This window comes from Ovis aries, chromosome 10, assembly GCF_016772045.2.
Source record: "Ovis aries strain OAR_USU_Benz2616 breed Rambouillet chromosome 10, ARS-UI_Ramb_v3.0, whole genome shotgun sequence".
Lineage (NCBI taxonomy): Eukaryota > Metazoa > Chordata > Mammalia > Artiodactyla > Bovidae > Ovis > Ovis aries.
In genome coordinates, this window is record NC_056063.1 from 62,753,418 (window position 1) to 62,776,843 (window position 23,426).

At 36.1% G+C, this 23,426-nt stretch overlaps 1 long non-coding RNA gene across 2 annotated transcripts in view; it reads right to left on the reverse strand.

The window, feature by feature from the left end:
• Positions 1-23,426, reverse strand: part of LOC132657265 (uncharacterized) — a 181,976-nt gene that overhangs the window by 57,634 nt on the left and 100,916 nt on the right. The gene's annotated exons all lie outside the window — the stretch shown is intronic.

Here is a 23,426-nt window from a genome sequence, read left to right on the forward strand (position 1 = left end):
TATTGTTACAAAATCTTTGTACTAACTCATGACCCCATGTCAAAGTTCAGCTTTTTGAAAACTGAGATTAGTGTACCAATTTAATGCAAAGCAATATATGCTTTTAAGTGAGCTTAAAAAAATTATGAAATACTTGAATGTTGAATTGAGAAAATGGGCTAATCAGAAATGTGTGTGCTTAGTCATTCAGTCATGTCCAACTCTGTGCAACCCCATAGACTGTAACCTGCCAGGCTCCTTTGTCCATGGGGATTCTCCAGGCAAGAATACTGGAGTGGGTTGCCACGCGATCCTTCAGGGTGTCTTCCCAGCCCAGGGATAGAACACAGGTCTCTTGCATTACAGGCAGATTCTTTACCATCTGAGCCACCAGGGAAGACCAATCAAGAGTGAATATACTTAGCAAAATTGTGAACATTAAATGAAAATAAATGTTCTGGTTGTAAAGAGAAGTATTAATCTGATTCTCAAGCTGGTGGAAAGATTTCCTGCAGTTGCATAAACAGCGTTTAGAAGACAAATATGATTCAATATTTTTAATTAAATTACAGCTGACCATTCCATTTATTCATTTATAAATGTATATGAATATGACTCTATGAATGTATATACATATATGTGGGCTTCCCAGGTGGTTCAGTAATAAGAATTCTGCCTACAAATGCAAGAGACTCAGGAGATGCAGAAGACACTAGTTTGATCTCTGGGTTCAGGAGATCCCCTGGAGGAGGAAATGGCAACCCACTCCAGTATTCTTGCCTGGAAAATCCCATGGACAGAGGAGCCTGATGGGCTACAGTCCATAGGGTTGCAAAGAGTTGGACACAACTGAGTGACTGATCAAGCATGATACACATATGTATATGTAATGTACACTAATATAGTCATGCATATTATTTGTATTTATTTTATAATTGTTTATTGGATTAAAGTTTGTAAGAATCACTCATTCCTTTCAAAATATAACCAGTAACATAATGGTGAAAAGTTTTGAGTTTCATTAATTTTCAATTTAGATTAACTAAAGTTTTGAATTTGTTATGTTTTTAAATGTATTTATTTGCTCAAGGAATGAGATTTCTTTTGCAGTACATTCATGTATAGCTTGTGTTTGCCTTGATATATAATAATTTTGTTTCCAATCCAAATGATTAAAGATTTGTTTCTGAAAGCCTTGAATTCTTGTTTTTCTGTTTATTTTTAGGTGTTGCAAATGAAAAAAATATTGAGTCATGTTATCTGTTCTAGAGAACTATATGGCATTATATATATATATATATATAGAAAGTAAGATTAATGATAAGTATGCAAGCCCTGAAGTAATATCTGAGTTTGTGATCATTTTTAAATGTACTAATATAATATGTCACACCAAACGATTCCCCTGAAAATAAACATTTTCATGAAAATATGCTTTAGATTTCTATTTAAATTAATAAACTACTAAACATGAGCAATTTTTTCCAACATTAAATAAAGGACACAAAGTGTAGCTTTAGTGGTGAAAAGCCAGCTTTGAAAAATATATTATATGTATTCTTTCTCATATTCAAATATGTATACTACACATTTGTGGTCCAAGTGAAATCATATGACAATTATTTCTTCATATAAATAAAAATTTGAGAAATATACCTCTATTTCTAATAATTCACAAATGATGTACACAGAACTCTGTTACTGTTATTCATCTAAATATTTAATAGAAATACTTTGGAATTTTAATTTCCACAAAGAAAAAGTATATTTATTAACATTGTTTAATTGTCTCATAAAGTAAAGCTGGAGCTAGTTGAGAACACTGGAAAAGGATAAGAATTTGTTATTTATCAATCCCTATATAAACATGCATGATTTTTTTTAAAAGAACAGTTATATAATTTTTACATCTTAGAACAGAAAGACTACAATATTTATGTACTTTAAGTTATTAAAGATTTTAAAATTTAAAAAATAAAAAAACTAAAAAAAGTTATCCTGCCATATTAATATCTAATAATTTATCAGAGCAAACAAGTAATTTCTATGGTTCCATGTAGTTTCTACTTTAAATGTGGAGAAATAAAACCAGGTATCTCCACTAGTAACCCCAGCTGTGATTCCATACCAACTGCAAGAGGAACTGTATAATTATTCACATACCTGTGCGCACACACACACACACACACATACAAAATACATGTGTTTTATTAATCTCTTGAAGAATATTTAATTAGTATTTGTTTTATTCTAATAATTTCTCATTTTATAAATACACTTTTACATCTCAGCCGTTATTTATGCTTGAATTTTGTGAGATTTAATTCAACAGTTAATGGGAATTAATCTGAATTTGTCAAGACTGGAAAATTAATAACTTAGTTTCTCTCTCCTTCTCTTTCTATCATTTTGCTAAATCCATTTCTATTAAAGATACAAGAGGTAGGTCAAAGATTCCAGAAGTATAAATAGGTCACAAAATGGTTTCATGTAGAAGTATGCTTCTTGCTGTCTGTGGGCAATCAGTGATATTACCACTTAGAAGAGGTATGTCACAATTACTGGAGACACATTAACTTAGTCCAACACCCATTCTTGAGAAGATGAATATTTTTAAACACCATGCTAAATAAGGATCTATAGAGATAAATGAGGCACAGTTCTTTCTGTTAAGGAACTCAAATCTAATACTGAGAATCTAATCAAGTTTTGCCAAATAGTAATGTAGTTCATGAGACTTTGGGTGAATAAGAAATTAAATCACATCAAATTAAAGAAACTAATATTAGAGCTTGTTACAACATCTACCATTACTGTTGTTTTGCACAATGAGGATAAAAGCTGTAAATGACTAGAAAGCAAAGGAGTCTAGGTCTTAGCTGACCTCTCAATGTTTCTATCAACCTGAACTGCTGACTGAAAACATCTTGATTCATAAAACAAATAAACCCTTGACTCATAGACTTAGTTAAGCCATTTTTGTCAGGTTTTTCTTTTATATGAAGCAAAATGTAATTCTAACTTATATGCTTTCATTTATAGATAGACTCATGGATATCTATATAGATATACATCTTGAAATATAAAAAGTATCTTTTAAATTATTTTATATATAGTGAATGAATGGGTACAATAGACTTATGTTTTAGCTCTTGCTTATCCAGTGCAATTATCATGTAGAAAAGTAAATGATGTTAACGGTTTCAGTTATTCCATTGACTGTGTTACCTTGTAACAAATTGTTTGGATAAAACTCTTTTTTTTTCATATTTATTTCCTTTATATACAAACTTTTTAGGTTCTCTCATACCAAAACATTAATGACTAGTATTTAGAAAATGGCAATACTTTGGACTGTTTAACGGATTAGTATCTTTGTGAGTGTGGAGTTTGGGATTTCTAAGGCAAGAATACCAGAATGGATTGCCATTTTCTTTTCCAGGGGATCTTCCTGACCAGGGATTGAACCCACATCTCCTGCATTGAGGTGGATTCTTTACCACTGAGCCACCAGGAAAGCCATACAATTTGATACGTGCCAATAAATAAAACATTGTATGATCGCTAGATTATATGATAAAGATTGATGTCATTCTTCCTCGCAAATTTAAAATGATTTATAATAATTGATAATAATAATTGACAAATCATGACTAGATATTTGAGTTAAACTGATTAACTCCTACATTTGGTTAACAGTCCATTAGTGACAAATGACTGGCTAATTGGTTTAAGTTGTCTGTATTCCAAAAGACAGTACACTGAGATCTTTATGAGACAGCAGAATATAAACAAATTTTTAAATTCATACTATAACTAATAGCAATAAACACAAATTCATATAATAAATAAAAAGCTTTATTCCATTTTTGCAGTATTTTTAATCATAAGCCATTTCCACTTGCATACATCTTAATCACATAATTCATTAATCATATGGACAAACTTCAGTGAAATTATTTTAAGCTTCTGTTGTGGACATTTAACAGATGCTTAAGTAGGCCCTGATAATGAAAGCAACTCTATATTTGGCAAATGTTCAACACTTTTCTTGAAATTCTATAAGAAAAGAGACTTTCGTGAAATATAGTGGTTTCTTCAATCTGATAAAAGATTAAAAATAACCTCTTACAAGAAATAATTTACTATGCAACATCACATGTACATATGCATGCATATGTGCAAAGTCGCTTCAGTCGTGTCTGACTCTATAAGACCCTATGCACTGCAGCCTGCCAGGCTCCTCTGTAAATGGGATTTCCCAGGCCAGAATACTGGAGTGGGATGCCGTGCCCTCCTCCAGTTGCTTCCCAACCTAGTGACCAAACCCAGGTCTCCTGTGTTACAGGCAGATTCTTTACCCACTGAGCCACCTGGGAAGTCCCCTAAATAGACACATTTCTGTAGACATAACATTTCCTTTAAAGAATATACTGTGACAGAAAAAAATGTATTATTGTTATAATTTTAATGGATGAATTTACTGGTCATTCAAAATTAAGCATTGTTGATTTCATCTAAGAAAGTTATATCATTATGATTATATGAAAATTGATGGCTTAAGTGTTTGGAATCCAGTACAGTTATATCAGAATATGAACTTACCATACCTTATTTATGATACAAAAGTATGGGTCTTACAATTTAACAGAGCAATGTAACAGACGGAGACTGTGAGACAATTATTTTTAGAACTGGCTTATGGAGTTCACTTTTGGAAATATTAAATACTGCTATAGCTTCCATCTGCAAAAAAATTATCTTAATAGAAATTATCTATTTTATTTCTCATGGAAATAAATCCTAATATACTTCATACAAAATTATCCATCAGCACAGTATTCTCACTCCTAAATAAATTTTACATTGGTTGTATTTAGGTCACATACCTAAAACATATTAACATGGTGTCTCAGATAAACTTGTTCTCTAAATTATAATTTTAATTAAGGCTCATCAGGTGGCAGCACTGAATTGGGACATCCTGTTTGATAGAGGAACTTGAGAAGAAGCGATCCCGTCAGGATGGTGGATTCCTCTGCACTGAATGCAGTAGTGTTAGCACCAACGGTAGCTTGGAAGGCTTTAACACCCATTCCATCCACCATACCATGTTTTTGTTGTTTGTTTGTTTTAATGCAGCACTGATACTTTCTCATTCTTGTATATAGTATGAATAGCAGTATCTTCTGAAACATTAATGCTTTTTTTTTTTTTTTTTGCTGATCTGAAGCACACATTCTAAGATAAAACTGTGTAACTTTGTTGAAAACTCAGCTTTAACATCTGTACTCTTCCCTTTATAACTAGATCTTTGACCAGAAGTCTCTCTGATAAAAGACTTCTATAACCTCTAATTAATGTAAAGTTTAGAGACTCGTGGGGCTTCCCTGTTAGCTCAACTGGTAAAGAATCCGCCTGCAATGCAGAAGACCCTGGTTCAATTCCTGGGTCAGGATGATCCACTGGAGAAGGGATAAGCTAGCCACTCCAGTATTGTGGCCTGGAGAATTCCATGAACAGAGGAGCCTGGTGGGCTACAGTCCATGGGGTCGAAAAGAGTCCGACATGCGACCCCATGGACTGTAGCCTACCAGGCTCTTCCATCCATGGGATTTTCCAGGCAAAGGTACTGGATTGGGTTGCCATTTCCTTCTCCAGGGGATCTTCCCGACCCAGGGATTGAACCCAGGCTTCCCACATTGCAGGCAGACACAGTACCATCTGAACCACTAGAGACCAGTGGTAGTCGAAATAGACAGCAAATATTATGCTCCAGTAGATCTGGAGTTAAATTACACATAGGAATAATTAAATAGTGTGTTTTGCATCTAGATTTTGGAAAGCCGAAAGTGAAATTCTCTCAGTTGTATCCGATTTTTTGTGATCCCGTGGACTGTAGCCCACTAGGCCCTTCTGTTCATGTCTCCAGGCAAAAATACTGAAGTGGGCAGCCATTTCCTTCTCCAGGGGATCTTCCCAACCCAGGGATCAAACCTGGGTCTCCAGAGACACCAGGGAAGCCCTAATATATTAATACTATATTCAGTTTGTTTATACTGAATATTAATACTATATTCAGCCCATTTCAATGACTAATATGTGGTTGAAAGGAAGTGTTAAGAAGTGTATTAATTTTTTTCCTCCTTTATAGCTATGTGAAAGCTTATCTCAACCCTAGATGAATACATGCACTAATTATTAATAATTGCTTTGACTTTTGTTTTATGCATAATTTTTGTTGTTTTTACTTGTGTTTGCATTTGCCCTTGTTTGAATTTACCCCAAAAATATTCTTTTCCTATTTGGTCTAAGGGGAAATGAGAATAATTTGTTCACTCTCTCGTGTTATCCAAATGATCCTCAGCTAACCAAGCTTCTTTTAAATGAATATATTTTAATAAAATCACTAGTGACTGGTATATGAATCTAAAATTAAATGTATCTTACTTTCTACTAATCAGAAAAACAACCCTTGTTAATAACATCACACTCTTCTAGTTATAAAGCCATGAACACAACCTCCTCCCCCAAATTTATTTTATGACCATTGGGTGTAATGAAAAATTTCTTTCTTAGGCTGTGTGGTTTCATAGGTTTGCCCACTTTCAGAACATTCATGGGTATGTCTACTAGTAAGTTAGGCATTTTCATGGGTTTTCTTTCTGGAGTTGGGGGAGCTTCCCTGGGTCAGGGAGATCCCCTGGAGTAGGAAATGGCAACCTATTCCAGCATTCTTGCCTGGAGAATCCCATGGACAGAAGAGCCTGGCAAGCTACAGTCCATGGGGAGGCAAAGAGTCAAACAAGACTGAGTGACAAACACTCTACATTTTACCTTTTTTATACTTTGTGTTTTTGTTATACTTCTACAAAATTTTCATAAAAATTCAAATTGATAATGTTAAGGCTTTGGGAGAGTCTGACGAATACACTGATAATGATAGTATGGCCAGTTGCTATCAGTTCAGTTCAGTTCAGTCACTCAGTCGTGTCCGACTCTTTGTGACCCCATGAACCACAGCACGCCAAGCCTCCCTGTCCATCACCAACTCCCAAAGTTTACCCAAATTCATGACCACTGTGTCAGTGATGCCATCCAACCATCTCATCCTCTGTCATCCCCTTCTCCTGCCCTCAATCTTTCCCAGCATCAGGGTCTTTTCAAATGAGTCAGCTGTTGGCATCAGGTGGCCAAAGTATTGGAGTTTCTGCTTCAACATCAGTCCTTCCAATGAACACCCAGAACTGATCTACTTTAGGATGGACTGGTTGGATCTCCTTGCAGTCCAAGGGACTCTCAAGAGTCTTCTCCAACACCACAGTTCAAAAGCATCAATTCTTCGGCACTCAGTTTTCTTCACAGTCCAACTCTCACATCCATACATGACCACTGGAAAAACCGTAGCCTTGACTAAATGGACATTTGTTGATAAAGTAATGTCTCTGCTTTTTAATATGCTGTCTAGATTGGTCATAACTTTCCTTCAGAGGAGTAAGTGTCTCTTAATTTCATGGCTGCAATCACCATCTGCAGTGATTTTGGAGCCCCCAAAATAAAGTCAGTCTCTGTTTCTCCATCTATTTCCCATGAAGTGATGGGACCAGATGCCATGCTCTTAGTTTGCTATGTTACTCTAGAAATATTGTATGATTTAAATTAATCTTCATATTAACCCTATGAGGAAGTTCCAATTATTATTCAACATTATAAATAAGGAAAGTTATACACAGTTATATAACGTGCTTGAAATCATAGACCAAATAAGTGAGGTAACAAGTAGATAGATAAAGATATTCCTTAGTGATATGATTATAACCAAAGATATACTTCTCTACTTCTCATTATGAAAGCTTATAATTGATTGGGTACCTAAAATTGACCCGTCTTCTTTTAAATGAAAACATTTTATTCTTCTTTAGTGAATAAATATCCATGTCTTCCAGTTTGAGTAGTCCATTATAGTATATCTGCTACTGCCATAGTAGTAATTATAAAATACTACCACTCAGTAATATCATAAAATAGCAGGTTTCCTGTCTTTTGTTGGTACACTCATTTTCAAGATGGATTATAATTATTTTGGAATTTAAATTTTAATTATATTTCAGTAATACCATTTTTTGTGACCATACTCTCTTCCTGTTGATTGAATTACAGAAATAGCCTATTCTTTTTTTATATAATTAGCTGTCATAACTTTATTTATTTATTTATTTATTTATTTATACATGGATGTCATTCAGAAGGGATTTGAGGCATCTTACAAAAATGCACACAATACAACAGTATTAAATATATAATTGAAGAAATGAAGGCAGAGCAGAGGAAGCTGGGGTAAGAGGATTAGTCACCAATTCATCACAAGAAGGCAAACTGAAATATAAGATAAAATCGTAAACTTAGTACCTGTTAAAAATGTATATTTGGTTCACATCAAACCAACTTGCCGCTTCATGGGTTTGTTGAACAGAGAACAAGGTATTTATGAAACAATAAGCTGTTAAGTCTTGCCATTTACATTTCTAATAATAATAAAGATAATTTAAATTTGAACTAGGTTATGTTGCAAAGGAATTAATCTTCTGGCCTTTCTGAATAAGCTGTGCCAAAGACAATGGACACGAGGGACCCACATTATCCAAAGGCTCGCATGTACATCTATAGCCTATTCTTTACATAAGTATTGGCTTATACCTGTTAAGATGCCTTGTTTTCCAAAACAGAAAACTATAAAAATCCAACAACTCTTTGAAGATAATTTTGGTTAAGAAATAATAAAAATACAGAGTTAGAATGGCCACAGCATTTGGAAGGTTTAAAAATCCTAAGGAATAGTGTGTACTTGATTTGCTATGAAGTAGGAAATATTCAGTTGAGCAAGGAGACAGTACAATAAAAGAATGCAGGATAGACTAAATCAGAACAAATATCACATAAACAAACTAGGAGAAAAATTTAAGTACCTATGCACAAGATGTTGATGGTATATTATAGTGGCACAAAAATAGAAAAAATTGACAAATAACCATATATGAGTTATGATTGTAATTGTATCATACTGCTCACAATTACTCAAGAATATTATCAAATTGGAATGTGGTAAAATTAGTTTTCTTTTTTCTTTTTTGGATCTTCTCACTCTACAAATTCTACCCACTGGGGCAAAAGTAAACTATCCTGAGATATCTGTTTAATGTGATTTTAAAGTTCAAAATGAGATTTTAGAGGCACAAAAATAAAATTAGCAAGTGAAATAAGTGCATTTCTAATGGAACTCTGGAGACTTAATAGTCTATAATGGAATATAATGATAATTAGTTTCTTGAATATTTTTATGCTTTTATGTCTATTTTGAGGGTCTTGTTGGAATCATACAATTTTATTTTCATGATATCAGGCTATTTCTGTTTAATAGTGTAGCAATATGAATAAGCTCTATTATTTTATCAGTTTGAGCAAAAGGTAGAATTAGACCACTTTCTGGAATATGCTGAATTTTTTCATTACTTTTTGTGTCTTCTATTTTTCTTACTGAAGCCCATCTTTAACAATTTTTTTTTCCTTTTATCCCCTACATTACAAATACTGCTTAAATGTTCTTCTGTATTTATCTGAATAACTTTCCTGCCCTTCTTAGGTTCATATTTTCTATTAAGACTTTGACTTCTTTTATCTGTTCCCTAACAGAAGAGTAGAAAAGCTGAAAGGTAAATATGTACATCAAAACTTACCTATTTGTTAGAAATTCCAAGTGAAATCATTAAATTACAAGTTAATTTACCCTTATGGAAATCCATGAGGTTTTACCCAGCTTTATAGTAGCTACAATTATGATTTTTTCTAATACTTTAGATATCTTATATAATCATCTATTTATTCACTTAATTATTTATTAAAATATTTATTCACAAAAAATCATGTAGCATTATTTCATCTGCATATATATATATGTGTGCTATGCCAATTCAGTCATGTCCCACTCTTTGTGACTCTATGAACTGTAGCCCACCAGGATTCTCTGTCCTGAGAGTCTGTGAGCAAAAATACTGGAGTGGTTTGCCATTTCTTCCTCCAGGGGATCCTCCCAACCCAGAGATCAAACCTGAGTCTCTTGAGTCTCTTCCACTGGCAGAGATTCTTCACCACTGAGCCACCTGGAATACCCATGTATATAGGCACAGCAAAGTCCACTTATGTACATAATTTGTTTTTTCCTCTGCTTATAAATTGGGAAGATATTTCTTAATACAATATTTGCTGAGGGACAGCAGGACCCTTTTGGACCCTGCTGTTTTCACTTTGTTCTTTGAATGTTATCATCTGACCTCAGGGAGAGTTTAACTCTGTTATTTTGATCCTGAAGAGACTATAAGGAACACAATGAGGAAGGGAAATGTCCCAGCTCAGGGAGCAGAGCTTAGGCAAGGTGAGGATGCCAGTCACACGGGGGGCCAACCTGACTTCAGCGCCAGGGCCTGATAGGGTGAGGATGGATGCAGTTGAGGAAAGGCTCAGTGAAAGTGACAGAAATCAGGTAAGCTCCCGTAGAGTTTGGCAAGAGATGCTGGAGCTAGAATAGCTTGAGGGGGTCATGCAGAGAGTTGTGTGCTGTCAGATCCCAGGCAGAACGACGAGATCTCTACACATGGGCAGATGGTGCGGTGTCTCCTGTCAGAGGCCCAGTAAGATAAGAACTGCCTGGTATGGGAGGTCAGAGTCCAGAAGTGAGGAGAAAGGTGTCCTGTGACAGGACAGATTAGAGAGCCAGAAATAAGTTTACACAGGGAAACGGAATATAAGGCAGAGTGGACTGACTAGGTCCGGGGGATGAAAGGATAGATTATTTATTAATTGATTCTGGCAATACTAGCTTTTCCTATGAAAACAAAATGAAATAAAATTCTATCACACATCATACTCAAATGAATTAGACTTTGAAGTGAAATAATGCAGCTAAAATAATATGAATTAATGAATATGATTTGTTAAATAATATGCAATATCATACATAATTTGAAGTATCCTTTAGAATATTAATTAGTGAATAATACAAAATACTCTGTAAATGTACCTGTTTCTCTGTAAGGAAAACAAATTTTGATAAAACTTAATATACTATAAAAGAAAAAATTGATAAATGGAACTATATTACATTTAAGAAGTTTGCTCCTAAAACTATAGATTTAAAAGTATGAGATGGTAAAAGAAAGCACAAATTAGGAAATATTATTTCAGTACAATTATTTGCCAAAGGATTATAATCTGAAATATAAGAAAAATTCCTATAAAACTGTTAAGAAAAAAGAGAAAGAGGAAAGTATAAATGTAAGCAAACCCTTCCAAATGTTTTCCAGAAGAGAAAGCACAAAAGTCCTGTGAATATAGCAAAAGCTGCCCAATTTAAAAATAATGAAGAACATGTAAATTAAAATCTTTGGAATATATTTTAAACCAGTTCCATAAAAGGAATACCTTTTTGGAAAAATATCTCTGTATAATATGATTAGGTTGAAAAAAGCTAGTCATATGTCATTTAATAATGAAGTAGGTCAATCATCATTTATTAATGATAGATGGTCTGTCACTAATTACTTTTAGGCCAAAACTCATTTTGTTGCTTAGGAAACCTGGTTAATTTAGGGAAAATGGTTAAATAAGTGATAAAGTTCATACAATCAGGCACTAAAAAACAGGGGGTGGAAAAAATAGGTCTCTTGACAAGTAATTCACAATGGATTATAGCAAAATTGATAATCCAGAAAATAACCTTTTATTTAAAATATGCACTAGAAGACATAATGAAAAAGTGATCAGAGCAGAAAATAAATTTCTAATCATACAATTTAGTTTTTTATTCATTTCTAAAACTCATGTCCTTTCATAAGACTGCTAATTGATAAGCATACGCTATAGCACAGAAATATTTCTGATTGGTATTTCATCTCACTTCTTAAGCAGGATGTGTAAGATCATAGGATTTTTATGCACATTACATCAAATTTTCTCCTGAAAGATCTAATAAAAATGTTGTAAGTTCTAGAAATTAACTTATGGATAATTCTGAAGGCAGAAAAGTTCTAAATTAACCTTGTTTGAAGGAGAACTCAATGTTCTTATTCATTAAGGTTTCCAGCTGTCCACAAGTAGTATGGAAGATATTCCTCTTCATTCAATCGTGATCTTTTCAGTTCAGTTCAGTTCAGTTTAGTCGCTCAGTCGTGTCCGACTCTTTGCGACCCCATGAAGCGCAGCACGCTGGGCCTCCCTGTCCATCAACAACACCCAGAGTCCACCCAAACCCACGTCCATTGAGTCGGTGATGCCATCCAATCATTTCATCCTCTGCCGTCCCCTTCTCCTCCTGCCCTCAATCTTTCCCAGCATCAGGGTCTTTTCAAATGAGTCAGCTCTTAGCATCAGATGGCCAAAGTATTGGAGTTTCAGTTTCGACATCAGTCCTTCCAGTGAACACCCAGGACTGATCTCCTTTAGAATGGACTAGTTGGATCTCCTTGCATTCCAAGGGACTCTCAAGAGTCTTCTCCAACACCACAGCTCAGAGGCATCAATTCTTCAGCACTCAGCTTTCTTTATAGTCCAACTCTCACATCCATACATGACCACTGGAAAAACCATAGCCTTGACTACCAGACCTTTCTTGACAAAGTGATGCGTCTGCTTTTTAATATGCTCTCTAAGTTGGCCTTAACTTTCCTTCCAAGGAGTAAGCGTCTTTTAATTACATGACTGCAATCACCATCTGCAGTGATTTTGGAGCCCAAAAAAATAAAGTCAGCCATCTATTTGCCATGAAGTGATGGGACCAGATGCCATAATCCTAGTTTTCTGAAAGTTGAGCCTTAGGCCAACTGTTTCACTCTTCTGTTTCACTTTCATCAAGAGGCTCTTTAGTTCTTCTTCCCTTTCTGCCATAAGGTTGGTATCATCCGCATATCTGAGGTTATTGATATTTCTCCCAGCAATCTTGATTCCAGCTTGTGCTTCTTCCAGCCCAGCATTTCTCATGATGTACTCTGCATATAAGTAAAATAAACAGGGTAACAGTATACAGCCTTGATGTACTCTTTTTCCTATTTGGAACCAGTCTGTGGTTCCATGTCCAGTTCTAACTGTTGATTCCTGACCTGCATACAGGTTTCTCAAGAGGCAGGTCAGGTGGTCTGGAATTCCCATCTCTTTCAGAATTTTCCACAATTTATTGTGATCTACACAGTCAAAGGCTTTGGCATAGTCAATAAAGCAGAAGTCGATGTTTTTCTGGAACTCTCCTGCTTTTTTGATGATCCAGCAGATGCTGGCAATTTGATCTCTGGTTCTTCTGCCTTTTCTAAAACCAGCTTGAACATCTGGAATTTCACAGTTCACGTATTGTTGAAGCCTGCCTTGGAGAAATTTGAGCATTATTTTACTAGCGTGTGAGATGAGTGCAATTGTGTGGTAGATTGAGCATTCTTTGGCATTGACTTTCTTTGGGATTGGAATGAAAATGGACCTTTTCCAGTCCTGCGGCCACTGTTGAGTTTTCCAAATTTGCTGGCATGTTGAGTGCAGCACTTTCACAGCATCATCTTTCAGGATTTGAAATAGCTCAACTGGAATTCCATCACCTCCACTAGCTTTGTTCGTAGTGATGCTTCCTAAGGCCCACTTGACTTCACATTCCATGATGTCTGGCCCTAGGTGAGTGATCACACCATCATGATTATCTTGGTCATGAATATCTTTTTTGTACAGTTCTTCTTTGTATTCTTGTCACCTCTTCTTAATATCTTCTGCTTCTGTTAGGTCCATACCATTTCTGTCCTTTATTGAGCCTCCTTTTATTTACTTGTTATTCTGTGTCTCAAAGGAAAGGAAGAAATGTACAATTGATATAAAATTACTTTTCTCTTGATAACCTCCAACTGGTTAAATTCAGAAATCTATATCAGTGAGCTTCAGTTGCACCATGTTCCTTCTATACCAGTAGGAACACTTAGTATATATGATATCAAGGCAAAAGCCTAAGATATAATGCATGGGAGCCTTTCATTTTATTTTTGTGATTTAAATTTTCTCCTTGGTACATTTGGCTAACAATCTATTCTACCAAGAAACATGTTTGTCAAGAGAATGTCACCATCAAAAAATAGTGTTTTATATAATAGGAGTTGATATAGATTTTTACATTTGGGTTTTTATTTTATGTGACATAATGAAATGTAGTCTTTGATTTAAAATATTTTCCTGTATTGACAGAAGAAAAATATTTTAAAAATCTCCTATACTATGGTTATTTCCTATATTATGGTTAATAAAGTGATGAGAATTTATAAAAGTTTCTGTATGGAGAAAGAGTAAGTCTTTATCTTAACTCCATTAATTGATTCAAAATACACTTATATATATATAAATTATAACATATATAATATTTGGCCTTAAGTGCCAAATATTGTGCTATACACTGGAAAGCTATACACTATGATGAAATAGTACGTACATGATACTTTGCCTTTGAAATCTGTGCTGAAGTCTGCCTTAAAATATTTTGACTCACAAATCTAATTAAAAATGTGTCCTAAAGGAAATACTCATAACTAATAGTTTATTTCACCATGATTTCAATAAAAATGTAAGCAAGCAGACCAATTACAAAGATGATAGGATATGCGCAAAATAAATAGGTAAACAGAAAAAAATTGAAGTAAAATTAACACTGAGAAATGAGACAAAGTATTTCTAGACAGATAACTTTAAGACTGGTGCCTGATAGCTCAACTGGTAAGAATTCACCTGCAATGTGGGAGACCTGGGTTCAATCCTTGGGTTTGGAAGATTCCCTGGAGAAGGGAATGCTACCCACTCCAGTATTCTGGCCTAGAGAATTCCATGGACTGTGGAGTACATGAGGTCACAAAGAGTTGGACATGACTGAGCAACTTTCACTTCACTTTGAACTTTAAGACAAAGTCTTTTAAGAGCTTTATTAACATATAAATGATATGCAATAAACTGTACATATTTAATATATACAGTTTAATGAGTTTGGACATATGTACACACAAGGACAGAAAACAGCCATGGAAAAATTTGGGAAAAGAATTTACCAGAAAGGTACAGCCTCATGTGTGATGGCCTTAACACAGGAAAGCAGTGGCTATGTTTAAGAAAATGGAAAGAAGCCAGACCAGCTAGAACTAAATCAACATGTACAAACAGCTATATTTAAAATAGATAACCTACAGGGTCCTACTGTATAGAACAGGGAACTCTGCTTAATGATATGTAGCAGTCTGGATAGATAGAAGGGGAGTTTCCGGGAGAAAGGATACATGTATATGTATGGCTGGGGCTTCCCAGGCAGCACTAGCGGTAACAAGTATTGGTTGCTCAGTCCTGTCAGACTCTTTGCAACCCCATGAACTGTATTCCATCAGGCTCCTCTGTCCATGGGACTCTCTGGGTAAGAATACTGGAGTGGGTTACCCTTTCCTTCTCCAGGGGATTTTCCCAACCCAGGGATCGAACCCAGGTCTCCCGCATTCCAGGCAGATTCTTTTACCGTTTGAACCACCGGGGAAACTCGGCCAATGCAGGAGGCATAAGAGATGTGAGTTTGATCATTGGGCTGGATAGATCCCCTGGAGGAGTACATGGCAACCCACTCCAGTATTCTTACCTGGAGAATCTCATGGACAGAAGAGCCTGGCAGGCGCTACAGTCCATAGAGTCACAAAGAGTAGGACAAAACTGAAGGACTTAGCAAGCACACAGATGCCTATTTATGACTGAGTCCGTTTGCAGTCCACCTGAGACAATCACATTGTTAATCATCTATACTCCAATATAAAATAAAAAGTTTTTTTAATCTAAAAGTAAAAAAAAAATAAATATGCAAGAAGAAAAATTATGACAGTTTAGATTTTGTAGATAAGTAGGAAGTGGCGCTAGTGGTAAAGAACCCATGTGCCAATGTGGGATTTGATCCCTGGGTCAGGAAGATCCCTTGGAGCAGGTGATGGCAATCCACTCCAGTATTCTTGCCTTGAGAATCCCATGGACAGAGGAGCCTGGCGGGTTACAGCCCATGGGGTCGCACAGAGTCAGTGAAGTGACAGCACACAGCAGCATGCAGGAGTACTAAAAGAAGGGACCAGTCCAATGAGGTTTAATTTTAAATGAAAATTCACTGGCAGGTAAGTCATTGGAAAATTTTAACTGGAGTACTTTGATCCTCTTTTTTTACAGTAATTTTGCATACTCTGTAGAAAATGGATGGAAAGGGTACAAGAGATAAAGCGTGACAAGTTAGGGCAAAAGTGCAGTAACGGAGATGATATTGGGTGACTTAAGCAAGATTAGTGGCAGTTGGAGATAAAACTGCTATAAATGACATATATGTCATCTGTCTTGGAGACTGTGCATACAGGAATGGAGAACCTAGAGCCAAGTATAATCTCAGTCTTGCAGCTTGGGCAACTGGGTAGATTTGGTCTCATTTACAAAGGCATTCTGCAGTCCATAGGATCACAAAGAGTTGGACAACAACAGCAACAACAGAGATTAGGACAAGTGACAATATTACAGGTGATAATCCTTAAAGATGATGATACCAATTTGCTGGGAAAATAACAAACCCTGGTTTCAGCAGTACACAAAGATATGTTTCATACTTTTAACAAGAGCAGTTTATGCGGAGATTTTCAGCAAAGGCTGATGGACAGAGAAGAAGCAGAGACAGGAAGCTCTTAAACTGATCAAGAGAAGCAGAAAAACAATTTAATAGTTGGAGGAGTATTTGGAGCTAAAAAGGGAAATGTTTTTAGTTTTTGTTTTCCCCTCCAAGGCTCATATATGATGATGGTGATATGATACTGATGGTGATTATGATGATGGTGACAGCGATAGTAATGTGATGACTATGATTATATAATTGTTCACATATTGAGATGGTAGTTTTTCTTGTTTAAATTGAAAAACAACATATAATCTACATCAAGATCTCATTTTCTCCCTTGTGAGAGAATCTTGTCCTTCCTATCCTTCACCTTCGCTAAATAATTAGCAGCAATTGTTCAAAAATTAAAGAGAATTGTATTTTTAAGTGTTTTAGAGCTATTTAGGAAGTTAATGAGTACAGTTTTTACATAGTTCTCTGATCCCATTTTATAATTTAATTGCAACTCTCAGTAACTCAGCAGTAATCATTTAAAATTTGAAATGTCAATGTCACTGGCATTAAAAATATGTTTCGTCTATGGAACAGAATTCAAAATATATTCTGACTGACAAAACTAGAAATGAAAATGTGGTCTGCAGGAAACCTCCAGTGCAGAGGAGTAATTTAACCATCATTTCAGTTGTTTTTCTTATTTATCTAATATGCTTACTTAGAAAAATAGTTGGCAGAATATGTATCATCTATAAAGCAGGGAATTGAACCTTTTGTTTAGAGGTACAATTTATCTAAATGAGAGAACATCTGTTCATATTGAATGAAATTTAATCTGGCAAATAGGGGCAGGCTTTGAATCATTATGTTACACATTAATATAGCAATGGGTTTAAGTTCAAGATCCAAAAACAGTCCTGTGTATGCAGTTTTCATTATAACCATTAGACACTCAGTTCAGTTCAGCTCAGGTGCTCAGTTGTGTCCGACTCTTTGTGACCCCATGAATCACAGCACACCAGGCCTCCCTGTCCATCACCAACCCCTGGAGTTCACTTAGATTCACGTCCATCGAGTCAGTGATGCCATCCAGCCATCTCATCCTCTGTCGCCCCCTTCTTCTCCTGCTCCCAATCCCTCCCAGCATCAGAGTCTTTTCCAGTGAGTCAACTCTTCGCATGAGGTGGCCAAAGTACTGGAGTTTCAGCTTTAGTAACATTCCTTCCAAAGAAATCCCAGGGCTGATCTCCTTCAGTATGGACTGGTTGGATCTCTTTGCAGTCCAAGGGACTCTCAAGAGTCTTCTCCAACACCACAGTTCAAAAGCATCAATTCTTCGGTGCTCAGCTTTCTTCACAGTCCAACTCTCACATCCATACACGACCACTGGGAAAACCACAGCCTTGACTAGATGGACCTTTGTTGGCAAAGTAATGTCTCTGCTTTTCAATATGCTATCTGGGTTGGTCATAACTTTTCTTCCAAGGAGTAAGCGTCTTTATGTTAAATGCTTATCTATCTTGGTCTTCTGTGACATCTCATTATCATTGTTTGTGAGTCTTGATAAATATTAAATAGCAAGACTGAATTAGCAACATGGTCATATATTGGAAATTTCATCTCACCTGTTTGGCCAGGTATTTACTGTGGAAATCTTTATTTTTGAAAAGTTTTTTCATTTTTCACTTCCATTTTATTTTCTAGTCTAAAACTTAGCTGCAAATATGTATTTTGAAGGAAGACATTGACCAAGACATCCTTACTCTTCCCCTCAGTTTGATTAGCCCTTAGTCAGATTCTTTCTGACTATAGGTCCCTGCCATCCCCTTTCCTAGAGCACTTAATTTAGACAACTTTCAATTATAGTCTTTCTCTTTCCCTTTGATAGATAGATCTTCTCCTAGCCTCTAGCCAGTTTTATACACCAAAAATGTCTTTCTCGTGGATCCGAGAACTATCTTTTTGAATGTAATCATCAAGAAAGACAGCATCCATATCTCCCCATCTTTGTGGAAAGGGAGGAGCCTAACACCCATAAGCGCTTGTTGTGTGTATGTTAGTTGCTGTGTGTTGTGCTGTGTGCTGTGTCTGACTGTTTGCGAGTCCATGGACTTTGGCCCACCAGGCTCCTCTGTCCATGGAATTCTCCAGGCAAGAATACTAGAGTGGGTTGCCATTCTCTCCTTCAGGGTATCTTTGCGACCCAGGGATTGAGCCCAGATCTTCTGCACTGGCAGATAGATTATTTACTGTTTGAGCCACCAGAGAAGACCCTTGAGTGCTTATTAGGAAACACAAATGACCTAATCACATAGACCAACCTCCCCAAGTACCTTTCCAATAGTTCATCCATTGCTTAAAACTCTCCTTCCTGTTGCTTGAGTGGAGTTGAGTTCGGTCCCTCTCCCGTTTTGCAGTACTTTTAACCCCTATTGTAATAGTCTTACTTAAAAAGTCTTCTTTGTCTGTTTAACTTTTCCTGGTGCAGATTTTCTTTGACAATATAAATAACATATTCTCTACATATATTAGTTTTTGGAAATGCACTGTTTGGAACAAATGTTTTCCTTCCATATCCCAGGAAATCTAGAAATTTTACTTAAAGCCAAGAAAAATCCTACCCTTAGAGGTATATGGCATATTTATATTTTATTTTTCTGGAAAATAATATATATCTATTGTAAAAATATGTTGGGAAACTTAGTTAATACCATTTAAATCTCTAAAGTAATGAATGAAGGATCAAGGCACTAAATAAGTAAATAAATACATAAATGAATTTAATTTAATGGAATTATGTACCAGAGCCACAGTTCTTTAACTACATGTGACAGTTTCAGGAACTCTCATTCATACTCATTCTCTCTCCCTTCCTATCTCTCTGTCTCTGTCACTCTCTCTCTCTTTGTTGTTGTTCAGTTGCTAAGTCTTGTCTGACTCCTTGTGACCCCATGGTCTGCAGGCTGTCCTGTCTTTCACCATCTCCTGGAGCTTGCTCAAACTCATGTCCACTGAGTTGGTGATGCCATCCAACCATCTCATCCTCTGTCATCCCTTTCTCCCACCTTCAATCTTTTCCAGCATCAGGGTCTTTTCCAGTGAGTCAGCTATTTGCATCAAGCAGCCAAAGTATTAGAGCTTCAGCTTCAGCATCAGTCCTTCCAATGAATATTCAGGGTCGATTTCCTCTAGGATTGATTGGTTTGATCTCCTTGCAGTCCAAGGGACTCTCAAAAGTCTTCTCCAACTCCATAGTTCAAAAGCATCAATTTTTTAGCACTCAGGCTTCTTTATGGTCCAACTCTCACATCCATACATGACTACTGGAAAAAAACACAGCTTTGACTAGATGGACTTCCCTGCTGGCTCAGACTGTAAAGAATCTTCCTGCAATGCAATCTTCCTTGCAAGACAATGCAAGAGTCTGGGTTCTATCCCTCGTTTGGGAAGATGCCCTGGAGAAGGACATGGCAACCCACCCCAGTATTCTGGCCTAATGAATCCCCATGGCAGAAGAGTCTGGTGGGCTACAGTCCATGGAGTCACAAAGAGTCAGATACAACTGAGTGACTAGTCAAAGGACGTAGCACTGCTCCCTCTCTTTTCTCGAACGTAAACACTATTAGACTTCAAGGACCCTAAAGACCAAGGTTATATCTTACATTTTTGTAACTCTCCTGGTATGAATTAAGTACTCAACAATTGAATGATTAGTGAAAATAATGATTAGCTACTACAATCAAATGTATTAATTTTCTTTACCTGCATCATAATTTTATTATAAACAAGTTATGTTACTCAGGATTGAATCATATAGATTATCAATAAAACCATGTTTAATATTAGGTTGGTATAAACATAATTTTGGTTTTTGCATTGTTGAAATTTGTCATTTGATATTGGAATACATTCTAAATAACTGTGGTTATGTTATACATAATTTTAATGTGCATTTCTCACTTTATATGTTTTGCTAATGACTTATTACTTGCTGTTTATTTTATATTCATTAGAGACTATGGAGATGATGTTAGACAAAAAGCAAATTTGAGTGATTTTCTTACTCAAGTTCAAAATGGATCATAAAGCAGTGGAGACAACCCGAAATATCAACACCACATTTGGCCCAGGAACTGCTAACTAATGTTGCAGTTAGCAGTGGTGATTCAAGAAGTTTTGCAAAGGAGACAAGAGTCTTGAAAATGAAGAATGTAGTGGCTGGCCATTGGAAATTGACAAATTGAGAGCCTCATCAAAGCTGATCATCTTAGAACTACATGAGAAGTTGCCCAAAAATTCAATGTTGACCCTTCTATGGTCATTCATCATTTGAAGCAAATTGGAAAGGTGAAAAACCTCACTAAGTGGATGCTTCATGAGCTGATCAAAAATCAAAACTACCATTGTTTGGAATGTTGTCTTCTCTCATTCTACACAACAATAACGAATCATTTCTCGATTGGATTGTGACGTATGATGAAAAGTAGGTTGTATATGACAACTGGCAATGACCAGCTCAGTGGCTGGATTGAGAAGAAGCTCCAAAGCACTTCCCAAAGACAAATATACCCCCCAAAATGGTCATGGTCACGGTTTGATGGTCTGCTGCTGGTTTGATCCACTACAGCTTTCTGAATCTGGGCAAAATCATTACATCTGAAAAGTACACTTAGCAGCAGATCAATGAGATGCACCAAAAACTGCAATGACTACAGCTGGCACTGGTCAATAGAAAGGGCCCAATTCTTCTCCACAACAATGCCAGACCACCACATGTTGCACAACCAATGCTTCAAAAGTTGAACAAATTGAGCTATGAAGCTTTGCCTCATTCACCATATTCATCTGACCTATTGTCAACCGAATATCACTTCTTCAAATCTTGACAATTTTTTTTGCAGGAAAAATGCTTCTACAACCAGCAAGTGGCTGAAAATGCTTTCCAAGAGTTCATTGAATCCTGAAGCACAGATTTTTACACTACAGAAATAAACAAACTTATTTCCCACTGGCAAAAATATGTTGATTAATTAACAAAAATGTACTTGAGCCTAGCTACAATTATTTAAAATTCAAGGTCCAAAGTCCCAATGACTTTGCACCAACCTCACTGGAAAAGACTTTGATGCTGGGAAAGATTGAGTACAGGAGGAGAAAGGGTCAGTAGAGGACAATATGATGGGATAGCATCACTGACTCAATCCACATGAGTCTGAGCAAACTCCAGGAGACAACGAAGGGCAGGGAAGCCTGGCATGCTGCAGTCCATGGGGTCACTAAGAGTCAGAGATGACTTAGTGACTGAATACAAGCAACGGTACAATTTGAAATTCCGAAGTAGCAAGTCATATACTAGAAGAATTGGTTAAGAATACTTGTAATAATAAGAACGACTAATCTTAATGTTGTGTGTAATACTTTCCAGGCACTCTTCTGATTGCTGTACATTAATTAACTTTTAGTCTCTGCAACAAAACTAAGAAATGGATACTATTATTATTATATTTTACAGGGACTGATGTACCTTGTCCAAGTTTATAATTAGGAAGTGACAGGGCCAGAACTTGAACTGAGATCCTCTGTTTCAAAGTCAGTGTTTTATTGCAATTCGATGTTGTATTATCGTATTGTATATTTAGCTTTTTAAACTTATTTATCTCAAGGCGTTTAGATAGTGTACCCTGACCCTAAGTGTACTGAAAATAGCAAATGGAACTTTCCTTTAGTTGGGAAAACAGAGGAAAGTGTCAGCATAACAAATTACATCACCAAACACTGATCCTAGCAGACTGAAGGAGGCAAGCACCAAACACTTCTCTTGGTGAAAAAAAATCACAGAAGTGAGTATTGGAAATAGGACCCAAGTGTGAACACACAACACAAAACTCCTTTTGTTGCTGTGGATCAAAATATTTGATTGGCTGAGCTAGAAGGAAAAACACAACCCCAACTGCACAACTACCTTCTTTCTCATTCATTGGTCAGCAACATCAAAATGTAAGCCCAAATGAGATGTAAAGGGATTCGTAGAAGGGGCTGCAAATGAAGAATTTACTCCAGGACAGCAGCTTCCCCAAAAACCAAAGAGGGCAAAAAATAAATAAATAAAATCCTACAAGTAATGGAGTTTTCCCACTGGAGAGCATCAGTCTCCTGATCACTGGACTGTTGGAGAAATTCACATCAAGTTGCAACCTACCTTAATATCTAAATGGACAATTCTAAAGCAACAGGGCAGATAATGAGAAAACGGAAACTAAAACTAATAGGCAAAATTCATGTTGTCCATATTTAATGAACAGATTAAAACAAGTGCACCTGTGATGAAAACTGAAAGAACAGCGAGAGACCAACAGATCAGATATTTTAGGGCTTTATATGTGTTCTTTAATGTTGAATGTAGCAGTCATAACTTTAACAATGATATCAGAAATGTATCCTTCAGTCAGTTACAGAAGATATATGCTTTCACAATCTCTCTATTTCTATATGCTCTCCTTTAAATATAATTTTTCAATAGATATGGCTTTAAAAAGTGCGGTTATTCCTTGTATATTTGGAGGTTATATTTGGCTGAAATCTCACATGCTGACTTAAGTTATAAAGAAAAACTTTCGAGAACATCATATTTATGGCACCTATATGGTCATATCTTACCTAGAGAATCCTGTGGACAGAGGAGCCTGGTGGGCTGCTGTCCATGGGGTCGCAGAGTTGGACATGACTGAAGCGACGTAGCATGCATGCATGCATTGGAGAAGGAAATGGCAAT